The sequence below is a fragment of the Cnephaeus nilssonii genome (assembly GCF_951640355.1).
Source record: "Cnephaeus nilssonii genome assembly, chromosome: 17".
Lineage (NCBI taxonomy): Eukaryota > Metazoa > Chordata > Mammalia > Chiroptera > Vespertilionidae > Cnephaeus > Cnephaeus nilssonii.
The window spans coordinates 12,936,529-12,959,575 of NC_137088.1; the positions used below are offsets into that span (position 1 = coordinate 12,936,529).

At 41.8% G+C, this 23,047-nt stretch overlaps 1 protein-coding gene across 4 annotated transcripts in view; it reads right to left on the minus strand.

Annotated features, from left to right (window-relative positions):
* The window catches only part of CNOT10 (CCR4-NOT transcription complex subunit 10), a gene marked incomplete at its 5' end in the record, with an annotated part of 55,887 nt that extends 52,120 nt beyond the window's left edge, over positions 1-3,767 (minus strand). For 3 of the 4 annotated variants that reach the window (XM_079795628.1, XM_079795629.1, XM_079795630.1), the window contains one exon: positions 3,743-3,767. The remainder of the gene's footprint in view (positions 1-3,742) is intronic. The other variant, XM_079795627.1, reaches the window with a different exon arrangement.
* Positions 3,768-23,047: the final 19,280 nt, after the last annotated feature.

Sequence of the window (23,047 nt, forward strand, 5' to 3'; positions counted from 1 at the left end):
TTGATCAGCTGCCTCCTGCACGCCCCACACTGGGGATCGAGCTCACAACCTGGGCATATGCCCTGACCAGGAATCAAACCGTGACTTTCTGGTTCATAGGTTGATGCTCAACCACTGAACCATGCCAGCCAGGCTAGAAAACTTTTTAATATGAGAATTTTTTCTGTTGTTGTTAATCCTCATACAGGAATTTTTTTCCCCCATTGATTTTTAGAGAGAGTGGAAGGGAGGGGGAGAGACAGAGAGAGAAACATTGATTGGTTTCCTCCCACAGGCATGTGCCCTTGATCAGAAGTGAACCCATGACCCTTCAATGGGTAGGCCAGCACTCGATCCGCTGAACAAAAATGGCTAGGGCTTAATATGAGAACTTTTAGCAACTTTGTCTCTTAGCAACTTTCAAATATGCAGTCGAGTATTACTAACTACAGTCACCATGCTGTACATTACCTCCCATGACTTATTTATGAACTGAAAGTTTATACCTTTTGATCCCCTTCACCCAAGTTTGCTCCCTCACCTCCCACCCCACCCCCCACTTCTGGCAACCACTAACCTGTTCTCTGTATTTATGAGCTCTTTTTTTAAAAATTACTTTTTAAAGATTCCACATATAAGTGAGATCATATAGTATTTGTCTTTCTCTGCCTGACATATTTCACTCAGCACAATACTCTCAAGGTCTGTCCACGTTGTCGCAAAGGCATCACCTTTGTCCCCCGTCCCTTTCCTGCTTTGGGTATGGTCAGGCAAGGGCATGAGGCTCAGAGCGTGGGCCCACCAAGGGAAGACAAAAAGAATTCCAGGGATGTCAAACCGCAGCCTGACATTGTTAAGTCACTGATCCAACAATAGAACCCCCTGCCTGCAGATTTCTCATCAGTGAGATAATTAATGCCTATATTATTTGCGACTTCAGGACCATTGGCAGTGCAGTATCTCTTCACATGGCGTGCCACTGTTGTCACAAGAAACCCATTCTGCAGGTTTTAATTCTGGCACTTTCTAGATCTTGCCAGAAGATGTCCCAAAGGCAGGTTTTTATTTTTTAATATATTTTATTGATTTTTTACAGAGAGGAAGGGAGGGATAGAGAGTTAGAAACATCGATGAGAGAGAAACATCGATCAGCTGCCTCCTGCACACTCCCTACTGGGAATGTGCCCGCAACCAAGGTACATGCCCTTGACCGGAATCGAACCTAGGACCCTTCAGTCTGCAGGCCGACGCTCTATCCACTGAGCCAAACCGGTTTCGGCCCAAAGGCAGGTTTTTAGATGAAGTTTGAAAATATAGAGGGAATAACAAGTACACCACCACAACAACCATCTGACAGACAATGATTGTAAAATGCTATGTATGGGTTGTGAGAAGCCTTGCCAATTTCAGAGATGAAAGAAAGACTGTGTTTTAAAGTCAGTGAAATGTGGTGAATCTTTCCTAGAAGCCTCTCACCAAAATTTCCCCTTAGTTCTCATTGTGGAAGTAGTTGCCTGCCCACCACTGGGAAGTTGCTGGCAAAAACAATGAAGTCATTTCCAATGTTCCTTTTACAAACATGGCTGCAGAGCTCACTCTTGAACATGCGCACAGTTAAACGAGTTTCTTTAGAATAATGTTGTACCCACATTTTTTGGGGGTGAATTTAATTATGAAACTTTCCAAAATACTCAAAAGTAAAAAGCATAACAAACTCCATGTGTCCATCCCCTTGTTTCATTTTATCATATACTAGTACTCCTTTCATCTATCCTTTCCTCCTTGTTATGTTTTGCTGTTGGAGTGTTTTAAAGCAAATCCCAGACATCATGTAATTCACCTCTAAACACTTCAGTATGCAACTCAAGAAGAAAAATCCAAGTATTTTCTTGCTTAACCACAATGCCATGATCACATCTAACAAAATTAAAAATATTTCTTTTAATATGCAATTGCCAAGCCATACTCAAATTTCCTCTATTATATGATTTTTTTTTTGTAATTTCTGTTAAGATCATTTTGATTGTTATGTCTCTTATATTTCTTATAAGCCTTTTAACTCTTACATTTCTCTTAATCTAGAACAGCCCCCTACCCTTTTATTATTTCTTTCATTGACTTGATGAAATTAGGATCCAATATAAGATCCCTCCTTTAAGATCTGGTATGTTTCCTTGTGGATTGCATCCTTTATACTCCCTATTTCCTGTGGACCACAAGTCAGCTCTAAAGGCTTGATTATGTTATGATTCAAACATTTTTCCCCCTGAGAATCCTTCCTAGGAGGTGCTTTCTTCCTCGGTGTGCTTTCTGCATCTGCATCAGAAGGTACATAGTGTTGGTTGTCTCACTTTTTGTGACATTAGGATTGAGCCTTGCCTCCAGATAGTGACAGCCTGATTTTTATACATTTCCTATCAGCCTTTCTCCTAGGGGTTTTAGAAGCATTAATGACCACTGCTCGAATCACTAATAATTGAAATAATTTTCTAATTTGGACACTCTTTGTTAACTAGAATCAGGGCTGAGTGCCTTCTTACATTTTATACTTTAGGCACCCACTCACCTTTACCTTACTCCCGGCCTGAGGCAGAATTCTTCTGTACTGAAGATCTTTCCCTTTTCCATAGGGATATTTGTTTACACTGAAATTCAGTTTACACCAGAAAGGCAGGATGAATGTTTAGTTCTTTCCCTATGGTTATCAATTTTCAGAGGAATAAGTTTGATGTTCCAGAAACCTGCAGGATTATTTCCTTTCTGAAAAATTATCTGAATGCATGGCTTTTTATATATTCAACTAGAGGCCCGATGCACGAATTTGTGCACCAATAGGGTCCCTCAGCCTGGCCTGTGGGATCAGGCCTAAACCGGCTCCCTGATATCCTCCAAGGGGTCCTGGATTACGAGAGGGCGCAGGCCAGGCCCAGGGATCCCACTGGTGCATGATCGGGGTGGGGACGGATGCGGGAGGTTGGCCAGCAGGGGAGGGAGCACGGGAGGGCCCCAGGGCGTGTCTGGCCTGTCTTGCTCAGTCCCGATCAGCAGGACCCCAGCAGCAAGCTAATCTACTGGTCGGTGCGTCTGCCCCCTGGTGGTCAGTACACATCATAGCGACTGGTCAGCCAGTTAACTGTCTGCCCCCTGGTGGTCCGTGCACATCATAGAGAGCGTTTGAGTGGTTTTAGCATATCATTAGCATATTATGCTTTGATTGGTTGAACAGCTCACCGGTCAACTGGACACTTAGCATATTAGGCTTTTATTATATAGGATGTTTTAGCCAATTGCAGTTCTTCATCTTTTTGAAATTAAAATTATTCCATGTGTGTCTTTGGGAGCACACAATCCTAATGATTGTTATTATAATTCTACATGCTGTTAATCCCTTAATTTAGCTGTTGTTGTTGTTGATGTGTTTTAGATATCTTCTCATGTTCACCAGTTTCTTTGCTCATCCTCCCTTCTTTTAAAAAAAATAGTTATATTGAGATATAATTAATGTACCATACAATTCACCCATTTAAAGTGTACAGTTTGGTGAGTTTTAGTCTATTCACAAAGTTGTGCAACCATCACCACTAACTCCAGAACATTTTCATCACACCCAATAGAAACTCTGTACCCATTAGCAATCATTTCCCATTCCTCCAAACCCCCAGCCCCTGGCAATCACTAATCTGCTTTCTGTCTCAAAGTGACCATTTGAGGATCTGTTTATTCTGGATATCTTATATAAAGAGAATCATCATAAAATGTGTACCTTTTGTGATTGGCTTTTTTTTCACTTAGCATAATATCTTCAAGGTTCATCCATGTTGTAGCATGTCATAGATGTCTTTCAGATTGTCCACTGCAAACATATCTATAATAATAAAAATGTAATATGCAAATCGACCAAATGGCTGAACAGTGGAACGACAGTCTGGACGTCCTTCCGGACAACCTTTGGGACGAAGCTGGAGCTGCAAGGGCTGAGTCAGCCGCCAGGGCTGCGAAGGCCTACTCTTTTTTTTTTTTTTGCCATAACAATATTTTTTTCTTAATTTAATAAATCTTTATTGTTCAGATTATTACAATTGTTCCTCTTTTTTTTTTCCATAGCTCCCCTCCACCAGGTTCCTACCCCACCCTCTGCCCTTACCTCCCCCACACTGTCCTCATCCCATAGATGTATGCTTTTTGTCCAGTCTTTTCCTGCACCCCACACTCCCCTTTTCCCCCAAGAATTGTCAGTCCACTCACTTTCTATGCCCCTGATTCAATTATATTCACCAGTTAATACTCTTCATCAGATTTTTTATTCCCTTGGTTTTTAGAGTCACTTGTTGATAGATAAGTATTTGTTGTTCATAATTTTTATCTTTATCTTTTTCTTCTTCTTCCTCTTCTTAAAGAATACCTTTCAGCATTTCATATAATTCTGGTTTGGTGGTGATGAAATCCTTTAGCTTTTTCTTATCTGTGAAGCTCTTTTTTTTTTTTTTTTTTAATATATTTTATTGATTTTTTTTACAGAGAGGAAGAGAGAGAGGGAGAGTTAGAAACATCGATGAGAGAGAAACATCGATCAGCTGCCTCTTGCACACCCCCCACTGGGGATGTGCCCGCAACCAAGGTACATGCCCTTGACCGGAATCGAACCTGGGACCCTTGAGTCCGCAGGCCGACGCTCTATCCACTGAGCCAAACCGGTTTCGGCATCTGTGAAGCTCTTTATCGAAGGCCTACTCTTGCAAGCATTTTGTGCATAGGGCCTCTACTAGTAATATAATTGATTTTTTAAATATTTTTTTATTTTTTAATATATTTTATTGATTTTTTACAGAGAGGAATAGAGAGTCAGAAACATCGATGAAAGAGAAACATCGATCAGCTGCCTCCTGCACACTCCCCACTGGGTATGTGCCAGCAACCAAGGTACATGCCCTTGACCGGAATCGAACCTGGGACCCCTGAGTCTGCAGGCCAATGCTCTATCCACTGAGCCAAACCGGTCAGGGCATATAATTGATTTTTAAAAATTTATCATTATTGTTGAAAGTATTACAGCCCTAGCTGGTTTGGCTCAGTGGATAGAGCGTCGGCCTAGGGAACAAAGGGTCCCGGGTTCGATTCTGGTCAAGGGCACATGCCCAGGGTTGCAGGCTCGATCCCCAGTGAGGGGCTTGCAGGAGGCAGCCGATCGATGATTCTCTCTCATCATTGATGTTTCTATCTCTCTCACCTCTCCCTTGCTCTCTGAAATCAATAAAAAAATATATATATTTTAAAAAGAAAGTATTACAGATGTCCCCCTTTTTTTCCTCCATTGACCTGCTCCACCCCACACCTGTCCCTCATCCGGGGTCTTCACCATACTATTGTCTATGTCCATGGATTATGCATATATGCAAATAAATTATTTGGTTAATCTCTCCCCATCCACCCACCCACCCCACCCCATGCCTGCAACCTTGATGAACTGGTTATTAATTCTAATGGTTTTCCAGTTAATTCCTTAGGATTGTGGATACTCCAGGTAATTAAAAAGGCGTTCTCTCTTATGGTGATTTTTCTTTCCAGAACCTGCTGTCTCTCATTCCAGTCCAGCCTTCTTTGGGAAATCCCAGTGTATTAGGCAGGTCTGTACCTGTAAATCCAATTGTGAATTGTTTCAAGTTCTTTTTGTGTTTAGGACTTCTGGGCCATTGCAAATTAAGAGGTGAAGTTAAGCAACTGTTTTAAATGTCCCTGCATTATCAATGACAGTTAAGAAGTTCTTTGAACGTATTCCAACACAGAGGAGGCTGGTCTGCCCAAGGCACATGGGAATTTTCTAGGAGCCTCATTTTCTCACCGACTGTATGTCAGCTGTATTGATGAATGTCTTAGTTGGCTCCAATTGAAGGAAAGCCAAGCCCAATTACCCCACTGGGTAAAGCCAACAGGTGTTACATACCTAGGGGAACCAGAAGGAAATGAGCAGAGTCAGAAAACAGCATAATGATCAGCAGCATTTTTTTTTTTTTGGATGGAGTAAAATGCTAGCTTCAGTACCGAAAAAAATCTCACCACAGGGGCGTGTGTGCTAGTGGTGGGGGTGAGTTGTAGATGGAAATATCTCAGTAAAATTGGGTCACATTAGGCCTTTAGGAAGCTCAACTCTTCCCCCTAGGCCCAGCCCTCTGTGTGTCTATGTCAGCCAGGACATAAGCTGGGCCAGTGATCCTCATCAAACCTGGGGTTAAACAATATGCAGCAGTACTATCGGGCACCATTCAAGTACCCTCAGCATGAACAGTCTTCATTCCTCACCCTCTCCGATGTCAGGTAAATCCAGCCTGGTGCAAAACATTCCTGAACTCAGAGCTGGGGACCTAGAACAAGGCTCAGTGCCCTGGAGCCTATGGATCATCCAACAGATCCTTAGACCAGACGAACAGTTTAGTGGCATGCATCTAGTGTCAAAACATAGAATCATCTTTCACCATCCATATTCAGGAAATGCCTCTCACGACCTCTGCCGGTTTCCATTGCTACCACCTGTCCTAAGACCTCATCATACTAAGCTTCAAAAGTGGCCTCAGAAATGCCCTTCACGGTCCCTGGTTCTATACCATTCTCACACATGTGGCTTGCACTACAGATGTATTGAACAGCGCCAATTTAGACCTCTGTGACTTTGCTTATATTACACCTCTAACTTGAAAACAGAAATTTACCATTGACCAGTAGGTGGCACCCTGTCACAAATTATACTATATTGAGGGTAGGCTCATTATGACAACTAACTGTCTTTGTTTGAGATTGCCCCATCCACACAGGAAAATGCCCATCTCATGTGTCTCCTCCTCAGTCCAGCCTGTCTAGTCTCAGAACTTTGCCAACAGGGAGTATGCCTTCCACCTTTGCCCTTTCATTTATCAATAAGACGGAAGGGAGAACAATAGGATCACAAATCCTTTTCCTTAAGTGGTCCAAGAAGGTCCAGGCCACACTATTTATAGCAGTAATACAAATGGAAATAAACCAAGATACCTTCTCCTGTGGATTTGATTGTTTTGGCTCTTTGCTACTGTTGAACATCCTGTGGTGATTGCAGCCATCCTATATAATAAAAGGCTAATATGCAAATAGACCAAACGGCGGAACGACCGGTCGCTACGATGTGCACTGACCACCAGGGAGCAGATGCTCAGTGCAGGAGCTGCCCCCTGGTGGTCAGTGCGCTCCCACAGTGGGGAGCGCCGCTCAGCCAGAAGCCAGACTCATGGCTGGCGAGTGCAGTGGCGGTGGTGGGAGCCTCTCCTGCCTGCATGGCAGCGCTAAGGATGTCCGAGGGCTCCCAGACTGCAAGAAGGTGCAGGCTGGCCTGAGGGGACCCTCCCTCCCGCCCCCCGAGTGCACGAATTTCGTGCACCGGGACTCTAGTATTTCATAAACCTGGATGCAGCTGGACCTTGCTCTATTGTAGCAAACGCTGGGAGGTCCCAGCCAACTCTCCCTTCATCTGGTCCCAGTGCACTTGCAAACTGACAAGGCTTGCTATCTGATTTCCTGCCATGGCAGGAAATGTTCCTACTATTTATTTCATGTTCCTACTATTCTTGATTCAAAACCTATTTTTTCTTTATTGCAATATGTGTCAAAGCCTCTGTACTCTACGGGCCACTCTGTGAAGGTTGTTGCCCCTGGCAGAATATTATAAGATGTAGAGGATTTTAAAGTAGGGAAAGGGGGATTGACAGTCAGGTTAGTTAGTGAGACACAGCAGCCCTGCTAACTCATGAGGAAATCCCCTGCTGGTGTGCAGTCTGCTTAGCTCTTTTAAGGAAAAACAGAAAGTGAGAAACTGGCAAGGTGTGAAAAGAGACTTAGTGTTAACCTACTTGGGGCTTGTGGGATTAAAAATAAGGATTTCTTTCCCTTTGACTACCACATATTCTCCTAACAATAGATTGCAGTGGTTATGCTTATGGGATAGATTATAATTGCCATGATCTGAAAGGGAGGATTTATTTGTGTCCTCTACATATACGAAATGGTTGAACAAAAACAACAGTAATAACAGCAACAAAACAATTCTTTCCTTCTGATCACAAACCTCAGGTTTATCTGTAGATAGCAGTTTGTACACACAGTGCAGAAACAACATAAGGATCTTGCTTTATTCAGAATTTGGCAAATAAAACGGCAGTGACTGAGGTTAACGATGTGAAGTCACTGGGCAACCTAGACTGTCACCTGGACCCAGCATAAGAAGGAAGCTAGCTAATTGATGATATCAGGAAATGAAAAGCCACAGATCAGTGGGAGGAGGCACAGTCCATGTGGAATAGAGGAACATAGTGATGAAAGGAGGACATGAGAAGCAAGTGTCCTGAGCCTCACACATGATTGTCCTTCTTAAAGACAAATATATTATGACTGCTATTTTCATCTAGGCCTTCTTTTCTTTATCTGGGAAATAAGAAGGTTCAACTACAGAATGTAGGGGAAAATATGAAAGACATTGAAATGGAGCAAAATGATAACTAGGTGCCTACAATAGGAAAACAGGCAGAAATTCCAAACACTATCCAAACACTCCTGGGTTATCTGAGTCTATGGAGTATCTGTGCCTTTCATTGTCTAGCAGCTCTTTTGTAAGTGTATAGATTGTAGGCAACCGATAGCAAAACAAATTATTCTTGTCCAAAGACATGCAGATACATTTCGATATGTGAAAATGCAATTGAATTCCCTCTCTCCCTGTGTTCTTCCAAATTTGTCATGTGTCATCTGTGTCCACTTGCGGCTGTCTGTCAACAGAGTAGCTATGATTACCACACTGGGGTAATCTCAACTAAGACCACATTGCAAGAAATGATGGTGGAGAGTGATTTGGGGTGGGCAGCCTTGAGAGGAAATATACATATGGGAGAAGGAGTTCTGAAGGGGATCTTCACAAATCTGAAATAAATCTTATTATTATTATTATTTTTTTTTACTGTGATAACCTTAAAAATAAAAAGCCAAAGTGAAAGGCTACAGATCTTTATTTGCCATCAAAGAATAGCTATTTGGGAAGCTCTGATTCAGGCAGAAACCCAAATAGGGTTCTAATGATTATGAAGTGCAGGCAAGGAGTATTTATGAAAAAGGGAAAGGAAATAATTCCAGGAGTAGAAGGAAGGAATTTCTATAGGTGCAAATGAGCTACGTTGTTCTTTAGCTACACATGGTGATGCTAATGATAAAGAATGTCCCTAATTTTCAGTCCTCATAGCCAGGATGTTGGCTTTCTTGTTAACTTTACAAATAGTTGTTTAAAGGTTATTTGCCCAGTTCAAACATTCCAATGGTTTGAGCGGTAAGATGTACAACGTAATTCCTCTGGGATGGCAGCTCTGACTCCATTTTGAAATGGCTGTTTATACCATTTTTCACAACTGTGTATCTTTGAGCTAATTCTATAACCTGGAAATAAAGAATATTTGTAGAAACTGGGTATCTTAACCCAATTCCCCTGAAATGAGAGCTTACCACTAAAGCTTATGGGTAAGTCTTTTATTTGGGAATGTGACTCCAGGAGACATGAGTGAAAACAGGGATGGAGGAAAAGCCAGCACAAGGATGCATCATCAAGTTGATGTCACCAAGGGTGACTGGTTGCTCGGTCCTCTGAAAAGCCTTATGAAATTCATATCCAAATTGTCCAACCAGGGGGAGCATTTGAGATCTTGCTCCCCGGTTTATGCTGTCAAATTTTCCAACTTGGGAATGAAAGAGAAAAACATTTATCTCCCAGGTCCTGTTCCCTATTAATCTATGGTTGCTCCCTCGGGCATTAGCTTCCCTCACTCATAAGTGCTGAACTGGTTTAGAGAAGCCAGGGCAGGAAATAAAAAGCTTGGTGAGGTACTTGTTGAAGTCTGTGTGCAAGTGGTCACTACAGCAGGGCTTAAGAGAAAGGCGAGACCACGATAGTAGTGTCTGAATAAATGCTTAGCAACCAGCTTTTAAAGATAGGAAAGAAGCTCTGATTTGTAACATTGGCCAATATCCATGGTATAAATACTCCCACCAGGGCCAACTTCAAGCCTCCAATGTGATGTCATTGAAGACAGAGTTGGGAAGAGATGTGCACCATGAGCTGGTAGGAACCAGCTCCAGGACACCTCTGGAAAAGGATTTGGAGTAGTGCCCGAGCCTTGCATGATACCCTATTATTCAGATTCTTATAGTTGCAACTCAAATTAGCTTAAGATTTTAAAGCATTTTCCGCAAAGAGGAAATGTATTGGCTCACATGATTAAAAGAGGCAGAGGAGGAACTGACCAGATAGTTGCTCAAAAAATGTAGGTGAGCATCTATTTTCATCATTCGCCTCTGTCTTCTTCCTACTGGCTTCATTCCCAGGCAGTCTCTTCCCCCATAGTAGCAAAATCAACTTCAAGTTTACATATAAGCTATCTTTTCAAATCTCTAGTGCATTTTTGTATGGAGGTTCCCCCCTCCTTGTCTACGTATTTCATAGATCTGCCATTGAAAAGATAAACAATAGCCCTAATCGGTTTGGCTCAGTGGAAAAGATAAACAATGATAAAATGAACCCAGTGAAAATGAGCTCCATTAGCATCCAGAGTATGGTTTTCAAAGTCCATTTCCCACTGGAAAAATAAAGGCTCTTTGAGGAAATGGTTGCTTCTAAATTTGGAATAATAATAAAAAAAAAGTGTACAAGATAAGCCCAGAACATCCTGTCATATGAACTAGCAAGGAAGCTATCCAAGAACCTGATGTCAAAAGTATTCAGAAACCAAGTTGAAGGGGTTGCACTGGTCAAATGTGAGACAATCTGAACATTAAAAAAAATGCAATGGGCCATGGCCAGTTTTGCTCATTGGTAAGAGCGTCAGCCCATGGACCGAAGCAGGCTTGCTCCCTGCCCCTGGTGGGGGCAAGTGAGGGAGACAGCCCGTCAATGTGTCTCTTTCACATCTCTCTCTCTCTCTCTTTCTCTCTCTCTCTCTCTCTCTCTCCTCTTCCTTCCTTCCTTCCTTCCTTCCTTCCACTCTCTCTGAAAATTAATGGGGAAAAAAATCTCCTCTGGTGAGGATTAAAAAAATTTAATGAATAAAAAAAAATTTAAATCCATGAGTCTATAGTGGTGATTAAAAAATTTTTAGTGACCATTTCAGGATGTTAGTGAACAAGCTCAGTTGGAAAGCTTGAAAATAAAGGTAAAGAATCAGCTATGTATGCTGCCTTCCTGGTCCCTCTACTTGGTACTGTCCTTCTATGTAGCCAAATAGTACGTGCAGAGAACTGTTCTTTATAGAAGTATTCCAGATAATACATGAAGAAGAAATGACCAAGTTGGAATATCACTATATTGTAACTCCTAATGGAATAATGGATATATTATTGATCAACACTTGATCCTAAGAGAGACAACTAGTCATTATGTGCCTACTAATGGGAAAACACAATATAATCCATGAGGTAGTCCTACCAAAAGAAAACCAAACCCAAAGCAGATTAAACCTCTAGATCTAACTACAGGAAATACAGAGGGCAGAGGAACATGTTAAATACACCATGAGGAATGCAGTCAGCAAAATTGAGCCAGCACTACTAGAACTTTATTATTTACTTATTTATTTATTTTTATTGATTTCAGAGAAGAAGGAACAGGGATCAGTGATCGGCTGTCTTTTGCAAGCCCTCTACTGGGGGTCAAGCCCACAACCCTGGCATGTGCCCTGACCAGGTATCGAACCGTGCATGACCTCCTGGTTCATAGGTCAATGCTCAACCGCTGAGCTGCACCTGACCATGCTGGAAACGTTTTATTTTTTGTTAATCCTCACCCAAGGATATTTTTCCATTGATCTTTTAGAGAGAGTGGGAGAGAGAGGGAAAGATAGAGAGAAGCATCGATGTGAGAGAAACACATTGATTGGTTGCCTCCTGCATGCACCTGACCAGGGCCCAGAAGGAGCCTGAAACCAAGGTACGTGCCATTGACTGGAATCTAACTCAGGATCCTTTGGTCTGCAAGCTAATGCTCTATCCACTGAGCCAAACCGGCTAGGGCTAACAAAACTTTATGTAACACTGGAAATATACTATATTTGCACTGTCCAGCTATTAGTCAATATATTGTGCAGACCTACCTGTAAACCAGATTTGAACTTTTCTTTCTCTAAAGCCATCATAAGAAGCTCTCCATGAGGCCATGGGTGTGGGTTGATGGAGGGACTGCAATGCAGCAGGATTGGGTGTCAGAGGAGGAGTAGGTGCTGAACAGGTCTGAGCCATCTGCATATACACCTTGTTTATGCCTTCTAGACCTGCTCCAATCTGATCTCTAACCTACCACTACCATTTGATGGCGGATTGCTGCTGCACATGCCTGACTTCATGGGTTGACCTGTCAGAGAGCACCCAGTTCTTTCAGTTACTTAAGTTTCCATAGTCAAGCATTCATCTCTATCGGGGCTTAGGAGCAAACCAGAAACTTTCTTGAAAGGAGAATGGTTAAACACAGAAGAGGATATGGCTTTGCTCCCAAAACATACCTATTTATGCTACGATTTTCCTGTTAGGGCTCATCAGAATCTTTGTCTGGTACTTTTATTTACCAAAGAACACTCAAATGCTATGCTGAGTCAAAAGACCCACGTGGCCTGACTGCTGTGACTCAGTGGTTGAGTGTCCACCTATGAACCAGGAGGTCATGGTTCAATTCCTGGCCAGGGCACATGCCTGGGTTGTGGGCTTGATCCCCAGTGTGGGGCATACAGGAGGCAGCCAATCAATGATTCTCTCTCATCATTGAAGTTTCTATCTCTCTCTCCCTCTCCCTTCCTCTCTGAAATTATATATATATATATATCCCCAAGTGGCAGGGTGGCATGTACCTCAGCTTGGATTTGCTGCAGAGTGTTTTATGTTCTTTTAAATTAATTACGAATGTTTTGTCAATTACTATTGAGATACAATATTATACTAGTTTTAGGTGTACAGCATAGTAATCAGACATTTATATAACTTATGAAGTGCTCACCTCAATAAGTCTAATACCTATCTGACACCGTAAGTAGTTATTATAATACTAGAGGCCCGATGCACAAAATTTTTGCACGAGTAGGCCTTCCTTCCCCCGGCTGCCGGCACCGGCTTCCCTCTGGCTCACGGGAACTGGGCTTCCCTCGCAGCCCTGGCTTCGTCTGGAAGGTCACCCAGAAGGACATCCGATCTAATTAGCATATTACACTTTTATTATTATAGACTAGAAGCCCAGCGTGCAAAATTGTGCAGCTCCGCCCACCCGCGCCAGTCTTTGGTCGTTACACTGTTAGGGTCACTGGGTTTTTATAACATAGATATAGATTATACTGCATCGTGTTTTATTATTCTGAGACCACACTCAACACTGGCTTCTTTACAGCAAGTGGGTTGGAGCTATGCACTCAATATGGTATAATTTTGCCTTCAAAATCCAAAGAAGCTAAAACTATAAAACTTCTAAGAAAATATAGGCATAAATCTTTATGAGCTTGAATTAGGCAATGATTTGGCACAGCAACCAAAGAAAAAACAGATAAGTTGGAAATCATCAAAACAAAGAACTTTTGTGTATCAAAAGACACTCAACAACAAAAGACAACCAAAAGATATCCAAATGGTCAATAAGCACATGAAAAAATACTCAACATCACTAATCATCAGAGAGATGAAAATCAAAACCATAATGAGATACCACTTCACACCCACTAGGATGTCAATAATAAAAAGAGATGGACAGCCGAAACCGGTTTGGCTCAGAGCGTCGGCCTGCGGACCAAAAGGTCCCAGGTTCGATTCCGGTCAAGGGCACGTACCTTGGTTGTGGGCACATCTCCAATAGGGGGCGTGCAGGAGGCAGCTGATTGATGTTTCTCTCTCATCAATGTTTCTAACTCTCTCCCTTCCGCTCTGTAAAAAAATCAATAAAATATATTTAAAAAAAAAAAAGAGAGAGAGATGGACAATAGCAAACATTGGTGAGGATGTGAAGAAATTAAAATATACATTGCTGGTAGAAATGTAAAGTGGTATAGCCACTTTCAAAAGCAGTTTGGCAGTTCCTCAAAAACGTAAACATAGTTACCATATGAGCCAGCAGTTCCACTCCTAGATATACACCCATGAGAACTGAAAACATATGTTACCCAAATACTTAGACATAAATGCTCACAGCAGCATTGTTCATAATACCCAAAAAATGTCAACAACCTAAATGTTTGTCAATTGATGAATGGATAAACAAAATGTGGTACAGTAGGTCCTTGGGTTACATCGGAGATCCGTTCCTATGGCGCGATATAACCCGATTTTCGCCGTAAATCAGAACCCACCTACATAAGCACCTACGTCACTCACATGGAGCACATGCACAGCAGTAATGAAGTGAAACAATAAAAAAAATGTAAAAGAAAGATAACAATTCCTGACCTTTACTTGTGGTAAATAAATAATAAAAAGCATAAAGCACATATGTACATATGTCGAAATGACGGAACTCTTTTTTATATAAATAAATGGGAGATGGTGACGTAACCACGAAACAACGTACGTCAAGTCTGACGTAACCCAAGGACTGCCTGTATATCCATATAGTGTAATGCCATTAGGCCATAAAAAAGAAGACAATACCAAGACTCATGAATAGGCAAATCCATCGATACAGAAAGTAGATTATTTGTTGCCAGGGGCTGGTGGGAGTGGAAATGTCGAGTGACTGCTAACGATATAGAGCAGTGGTTTTCAACCTTCTTAATGCCGCGACCCTTTAATACAGTTCCTCATGTTGTGCTGACCCCCAACCATAAAATTATTTTCATTGCTACTTCATAACTGTAATTTTGCTCCTGTTATGAATCGTAATGTAAATATCTGTGTTTTCTAATGGTCTTAGGCCACCCTGCTAGCGGTTCTCAACCTGTGGGTCGCTACCCACAGGTTGAGAATCACTGCTGTAGAGCCTAAGACCATCGGAAAACACAGATATTTACATTATGATTCATTAACAGGAGCAAAATTACAGTTATGAAGTAGCAACAAAAATAATTTTTTAAGCCCTAACTGGTTTGGCTCAGTGGATAGAGCGTCGGCCTGCAGACTCAAGGGTCCCAGGTTCGATTCCAGTCAAGGGCATGTACCTTGGTTGCGGGCACATACCCAGTAGGGAGTGTGCAGGAGGCAGCTGATCGATGTTTCTCTCATCGATGTTTCTAACTCTCTATCGCTCTCCCTTTCTCTCTGTAAAAAATCAATAAAATATGTTAAAATAAATAATTTTTAAAAAAAATATATTTTATTGATTTTTCACAGAGAGGAAGGGAGAGGGACAGAGAGTTAGAAACATCAATGAGAGAGAAACATCGATCAGCTGCCTCTTGCACACCCCCTACTGGGGATGTGCCCGCAACCAAGGCACATGCCCTTGACCGGAATCGAACCGGGGACCCTCCAGTCCGCAGGCCGACGCTCTATCCACTGAGCCAAACTGGTTTCGGCAACAAAAATAATTTTATGGTTGGGGGTCACCACAACATGAGGAACTATATTAAAGGGTCATGGCATTAAAAAGGTTGAGAACCACTGGTATAGAGGTTTCTTTTAGGGGAGATGAAAATATCCTGGAGTCAGATAGTGGCGATGGTTGCACAACTGTGAATATACTAAAACCCACTCAATTGTACTTCACTCTTCTTCAATCTGAAAAGAGTTCTTCAGTCTTTCATGGCATTTTGACACCTTTGAAGAATATAGGTCAATTATGTTGTCAAGTGTCCTCTATTTGAGTTATTTGACGTTTCTTCTTGATTAGATTCAGATTAAGCATTTTGGGGCAGAAATGATACAGCTATCTCAATACATCATTTTAGGAAGCACCTGATGTCAGTTTTCCTAATGTCCGTTGGTCCCAATATTGGTGATGTTAACTGGGATCATTTAATAAAGTTGGTGTCTGCAGGTCTTGCCACTGTCAAGTGACTATTCTCCCCTTTACAATAAATATGTAATTTGTGGGGACTGATACTATATAAATAACTTATTCCTCACTAATTTTCACTCACTAGTTTTAGCATCCTTTCATGATTTTCTCAATCCTCTATGGTTTAAAATAACTTGTTCCTATTCAGACTAGAAGCTGTTTAAATATATTATTGTCTTACTACTAAGTTAATACCAATTCCTCTACAAAAAGTTTTTTGTTTTTTTTTAAAGTCCTGATACTCTAAATATGTATCTTCTGATCACAAGAGAAGCATTTAGGCTGAGAAAGAGTTTGACACAAAGAATTAAAAAAGAGCAGGGTGCATTCTCCTTTCTGTTCTCTTGTTTTCAAATGCAAGTTCTGTGTCTAGACATAGAAATAAACACACAATTGCTCAGTGTAATTATATGTATTGTTTATGGGGCTGAATAAGTCTGGTGGGGGAGGATAGACTAATGAAGAGGTTAACACTGTTTCTTCCTCCCCACGCAGGCATAGATTGGAAGAAGTACAGCTTTGGAAACACAAAATAATGCTTATTAGGCCCATCATTTGATTTCCGTTTCTTGTCCTGGTGATGGTGGGTGCAGATTTGTGGTGAAGCTAGTGGCTCAGGAGACATTCTGGAAATAAAATGCCGCAGGAGCAAGCTATTGGGGCTCCACTGATTGAGGCTCTCTGCATCAGTTCTCTCTGGCTATTTATGCCCTTACCTTCAGCTTTCCAAGCCTGTTTCCTCATCTGAAAAAATGGGAAGGGGGTGATAATAAAATAATAATATCCAACTAATTGTTTAACAGATGAAATGAGTTAATACATGTGAAGCACTTGATATGGGCTTGGCACCTAGTAAGAACTCTATAATGTTGGTTATCATCATTATTATCGAGCAGTTTTAACTGGGCTAAGGTATATGCAATGACAATTTTTTATTTATTTTTATTTTTTAAAATAATTTTTCTAATTATAGTTGACATACAATATTGTATTAGTTTCAGCTATACAACTCAGTGATTAGACATTAATATAACTTACAAAATAATCACCCTGATAAGTCTACTACCTATCTGACACCATACACAGTTACTGCAATATTACTGACTATATCCCCTATGCTGTACTTTACATCCCATGACTATTCTGTAACTACCAATTTGTACTTCCTAATCCCTTCACCTTTTTCACCCATCCCCCAACTCTCCTCCCATCTGGCAACCATCAAAATGTTTTCTGTATCTGTGAGTCTGTTTCTATTCTGCTTATTTATTTATTTAGTTTTTTAGATTCCACATATAAGTGAAATCATATGGCATTTGTCTTTCTCTGTCTGATTTATTTCACTCAGCACAATACCCTCTAGGTCAGGTGTCCTCAAACTACGGCCTGCGGGCCACATGCGGGTGTTTTTGCCTTTTTGTTTTTTTACTTCAAAATAAGATATGTGCAGTGTGCATAGGAATTTGTTCATAGTTTTTTTTAAACTATAGTCCGGCCCTCCAACGGTCTGAGGGACAGTGAACTGGCCCCCTGTTTAAAAAGTTTGAGGACCCCTGCTTTAGGTCCATCCATGTTGTTGCAGATGGCAGGATTTCATTTTTTTTTTAATGGCTGTGTCATTTCATTGTATATATCCATTCATCTATTGATGGTCACTTAGGTTGCCTTCATATCTTGATTACTGTAAATAATGCTGCAATGAACATAGGGATGTATGTGACTTTTCAATTTAATGTTTTGGGCTGCTTCAGAGAAATACCCAGCAATGGAATTGCTGGGCCCTTCTTTGTCTCTTGTTATAGCCTTTGTTTCATTTTTTAAAAAAATATTTTTATTGATTTCAGAGAGGAAGGGAGAGGGGGAGAGAGAGATAGAAACATCAATGATGAGAATCATTGATCGGCTGCCTCCTGCACACCCCACTCTGGGGATGGAGCCCATAACCAGGCATGTGCCCTGACCAGGAATAGAACCATGACCTCCTGGTTCATAGGTGGACACTCAACCACTGAGTCACACCGGCCGGGCCCAAGCACTTGTTTAAATACAGCATGAACTCAGGACTCTTCACCAAAAGCCTATCATGTAGGTTGTATTAGGATCTCTGTTTTGCAGATGAGCTATGTCTCAGGGACAAAGAGGTCACAACTAGTCAGGGTGGAACTGATTCAAACTCAGGCAAGTTCATGCTTTTAGTCTGCAGGCTGTTTTTTAATATCCAGAAATACAAGAAGGGTAGAACCCAACATCACTAAAGACTTAGATCATCACAGACGGTCATCAGGCACTTAGGTCTTGGTTTATGGAGACAGGAACTCGCTACAGGGGTTTGGCACCCTGGGAATTCACTCCTGCTTTGTGGAGCTTGTTTAAACTGGAGCCTCTGTGCAGGTTTAACACATCATTGCTCTCTCTGTACCTATGGGGGTGGGGTGGGGAACAGACTCCCGATACTTTCTAAAAAATATATAAAAGCTTTAAAAATCCATAGCTCTGAGTATATTCTCACAGATGGAAACAAGCTCACCTCAATTTGCGAAATCTGGCAGCCCTAGGCATTGGCCATTCAGCTCTTCTGCCCAACGCTTCCTTCTCTTGACCCAATTTTTCTTCCAGCAGTTGCTGCAAAACCCTGCCGTGAGCAAGTGTAATCTGACAATACCTATTCTGTTCAGGTAGCCAGATTTTTTAATAAAAAAAAGTAAAATCCTATAAAATTCTAACCATGAATTTTTGCTTCAAAATTGGGACCAGTTCTGTATTCTGCCGAGGATTTAAGGGAATAGCCTAATTTCAATTTAGAGTCATTATTTTAAGAGCATCCCTTCTTGATTAAGGCTGCCTGCTTTGGAATCCCAGCTCCACCACTAATTAGCTGTGTTATTGTGTACAAGTTACATGATCTCTCTGGGCTTCAATTCCCCCATCTAATAAAACCAGGGTAGTACCCATCTAATAAAATCAGAGTAGTAATACTACTTAATTCATGGGATCATAGTGAGGCTTAAATGAAATAATACTTTAAAACAGAACAGTGTCTGGAATGTGGTCAATAATAAATGTTCTTTATTTTTCCTAATCCTGTATTTCCAATTAGCTGTGCGTAAAACATGTTTTGGTGTATTTTAATTACACCCGAGAGGCCATACTAAATGATAAGGCCTTACTAAAAGATAAATTTTTTTGGCATGCAAATAAATGACCTCTTAATCGATCTATTTAATTGTAACAGCCCTTTTCCACAATGCTTTCAAGGGAAGAATGACAGCCCCCCTCACTAGGTGGCGCCAGAGTAGGCTCCCCGAGGGGGAATCTAGGGCCTTAGAGAGCATCCCAACCAGAGTCCGGCTCACCAGCTGCCAGATAGCATCATAGGTGTGGTCAATTTGGCCTGCAAGGAATTCACAACATGTTTTAAAAAAAATTATTTGCCAACATTAAAAAATCAGAAGATTTCATATAAAAGCCAGATATCCAGCCAGTCAATAAGTCGGAAGATCTGTCAACCCCAGGCCTGGAGTGGTGCCTCCAGAAGACTGGGCTGGTGTTCCCGAGTCCAACAATGCCTCCAGCTGCCCCCCCGACCACCTGCCTCTCTCACTTGTTCCTCCCTGGCTCCTCTGGGCATTTGAGTTTATAACCCCCAATTCTTCCAATCCCTCCCTTTTCAGATGTGGAGGCTGAGGTGCTAAAGAGAAGTTGAGGGCTGGACCTACAATCTCAACACTCAGGCCAAGGTCCTTTTTACAACTATTGTTGTTTCTTTTACTTTGATTGTTTGCAGAGAAGGAATGAAGTGAAACAGCAAGAAAGAGACATAATGGGAGAACTAAAATTTGGGGGAATTTGAGGCACCATTTAGATGACTAAAATGAGATGTGAGGAAAAGTTGAGGTCAGAGGATTTTTTTTCTTTTCTTTGTGGAAAATAACTTATTTTTGGGGGGCGGGAGAAGTGATATAGGTTCAGTGCAAAAGATGGAAACAATATGGAAAATACAAAGAAGAGGGTAAGTGTGGTGATTGCAGAGATGGGGATGGAGGTGGAAGAGAGTATAGGAGGGATAAATGGTGATGTGGGGGAAAAGAGGGTAAAGATTACCCAGAATTTCACTTTCATTTACAAGTTCCATTAACATTTTGGTGTCTATCCTTCCAGCCCTCTCTGTGTATCTATAGAAACACTTAATATAGGCACTGTATGGGCCAAGGAATACCTGAGAGTGTGGGGTTTGGGGATTCCACATAATTTTCATCAGCTCCTCTCCAACTAATTCTCCCCCCCCCGCAAATAAGTCTTTAATATGGCCAATTGAGGGTTTTTCAATTATATTGAAGTGCTTAAGCAAATGCAATGGCAAGCCTTTTTGCTTACCCCACCTCCCTTCCAATCAGATTGTTATTTAGCCCACCTCTATAGAAATTCTGGAGCTGCCAGCGTGCATGTTTGAAAATTTCCTAATTGAGAACATACAAGTTGTTCTGTAAACGGACTTTTCTAGTAATAGTACTCCTGGGATATCTGTCCCTAGTTTATAAATACAGACTTAAAAAAAAAAATCTCACCTTCAAGAACATCCTTAGTATTCTCAAGATAAGCTAATAGGTCTCCTATTTTTGTTTAATGTTTACTTATTAAATTGGGGTGACAGTGGTCAACATGAACATATAGGTTTCAGGGCTAGTAGGTCTATTACACAGACTTTGCTCCATCTGATTAATGACTGGAAAGATGGGGGGGGACCAACTAATTGGAAAGTCCGTATGATTGCTCCGAGTAGGCATTATAGGAACAATGTCAAGGGTAGGGAAGGAAGAAATAATTGTAAATAAAAAATACTGTCTACCACTGGGATCAAGCAGGATGAAGGATAAAATGAAACTGAGACTGAAACCTACTGTTGAGCCTTACAAATGCAATTTAAACCCACAGTGCTTAGGAACCACAGCAGCTTCGTCTAATGGATCCCTTAATCAAAGACCTTTTGTCAACAAAGATCCTTAATGAAGCTTCCTCTTTGATTGTACTCACGCTGCCTTTACATTTAATACTAGAGGCCCACCGTGCAAAATTGTGCGACACTCAGACCCAGCGCGCTGCGGGACCCAGCGTCAAGTCCCCGCCCACCCGCACACACCTTGCAGCACACACAGCCCCGCCCACGTTGAAGACAGTTGTGGATGGAGATAAGAATAGTTTCCTGCCCTAATCTTTCCTTCTCAGGAGCACTTAAATTGACCTTCACTGGAAGATGAGAATTGAACAGAGCAACACTTACTTGTTCCCATGAAGAAATCATATGACATTCAGCAGGTGCCTTTTGGTGTTTGGTCATTACGGCGTCATGGTGTCACGGCCATGGGGTTTTTATAATAGAGATGCTTTATGCATATATATAGCTATACTACATTAGTATACTGAATATATATATATATATATATATACACACACATATATACTAGAGGCCCAGTGCACAAAATTCATAAACTGGAGGGGCGAGTGTCCCTCAGCCCAGCCTGCACCCTTTCCAATCTGGGATTCTTGGGGGATGTTCGACTGCCAGTTTAGGCCCGATCCTTGTGGATCGGCAGTCGGACATCCCTCTCACAATCCAGGACTGCTGGCTCCCAACTGCTCGCCTGCCTGCCTTCTTGATTGCCCCTAACTGCTTCTGCCTGCCAGCGTGATCATCCCCTAACCACTCCCCTGCCAGCCTGATCGACACCTAACTGCTCCCCTGCTGGCCTGATTGCCCCCAATTGCCCTCCCTCCCCTGCAGGCCCGGTCACCCCCAACTTCCCTCCCCTGCTGGCCTGGTCACCCCCAACTGCCCTCCCCTGCTGGCCTGATCACCCACAACTGCCCTCCCCTGCCAGCCATCTTGTGGCGGCCATCTTGTGACCACATGGGGGCAGCCATTCTGTGTGAGGGCATGATGGTCAATTTGCATATTACATCTTTATTATATAGGCTATCCTATGTAATAAAAGCCTAATATGCTAAGTGTCCAGTTGTCCGGTCAACCAATCAAAGCATAATATGCTAATGATATGCTAATGCCACTCAACCTCTCACTATGATGTGCACTGACCACCGGGGGGCAGACGCTTCAACCAGTAGGTTAGCTTGCTGCTGGGGTTCAGCCAATAGGAGATGGGGCCTACATGCCCTGGAGCCTTTCTATGGTCCCTCTCCAGCTGGCCAACCTCCCACGTCCCTCTCCGGCTTGGCCTATGCCCTCTCGCAATCTGAGAACATATATATATTGTTTTCTATGCTCTTTAGGGTTATAGAGACCTCATTTGGGTATTTTAAAAAAAAGATTAGCCGAAACCGGTTTGGCTCAGTGGATAGAGCGTCAGCCTGCGGACTCAAGGGTCCCAGGTTCGATTCTGGTCCCAGGTTCGATTCTGGTCAAGGGCATGTACGTTGGTTGCGGGCACATCCCCAGTAGGGGGTGTGTAAGAGGCAGCTGATCGATGTTTCTCTCTCATCGATGTTTCTAACTCTCTATCCCTCTCTCTTCCTCTCTGTAAAAAAATCAATAAAATATATTTAAAAAAAAAAAAGATTAAACTGGCCTATCCATTTTTGAGTGTTGAGAAAACTATATTTTCTTTCCCTTTCTCTGCCAAAGTCCCACCAATCAGCAAAAATAAATTTCCCTGTGAATAAAATCAAAGAGTACTGCTGCCAGGCAACTAAGAAAGTGCTATTTTTGTTTTTTGGAAGGTGTTGCATCTTGCTCCACTGTTTCCATGGAGAATTCCAATTGTCAAGATTAATCAAATGCTGGAAAATTGAAATTTATCCAAAGAGACTAGCTTAGTAAGCAATTATCTATGCTAAGTGACAACTAGGAGAAATATTTAGATGAAACCTCTTAGCACGAATCAAGCATTATCCTCTGGCATCAACTGACTCAAGTTAACACTTTCATGTGCGCCAACTTGCTTTTCTAAAGTTATTACAATGATATGTCATTAAAATCACAAATTACGTGTATGTCATTTCCAGTATAAATCAGCAGTGAATGTTTAGAATGCATTTGAACTG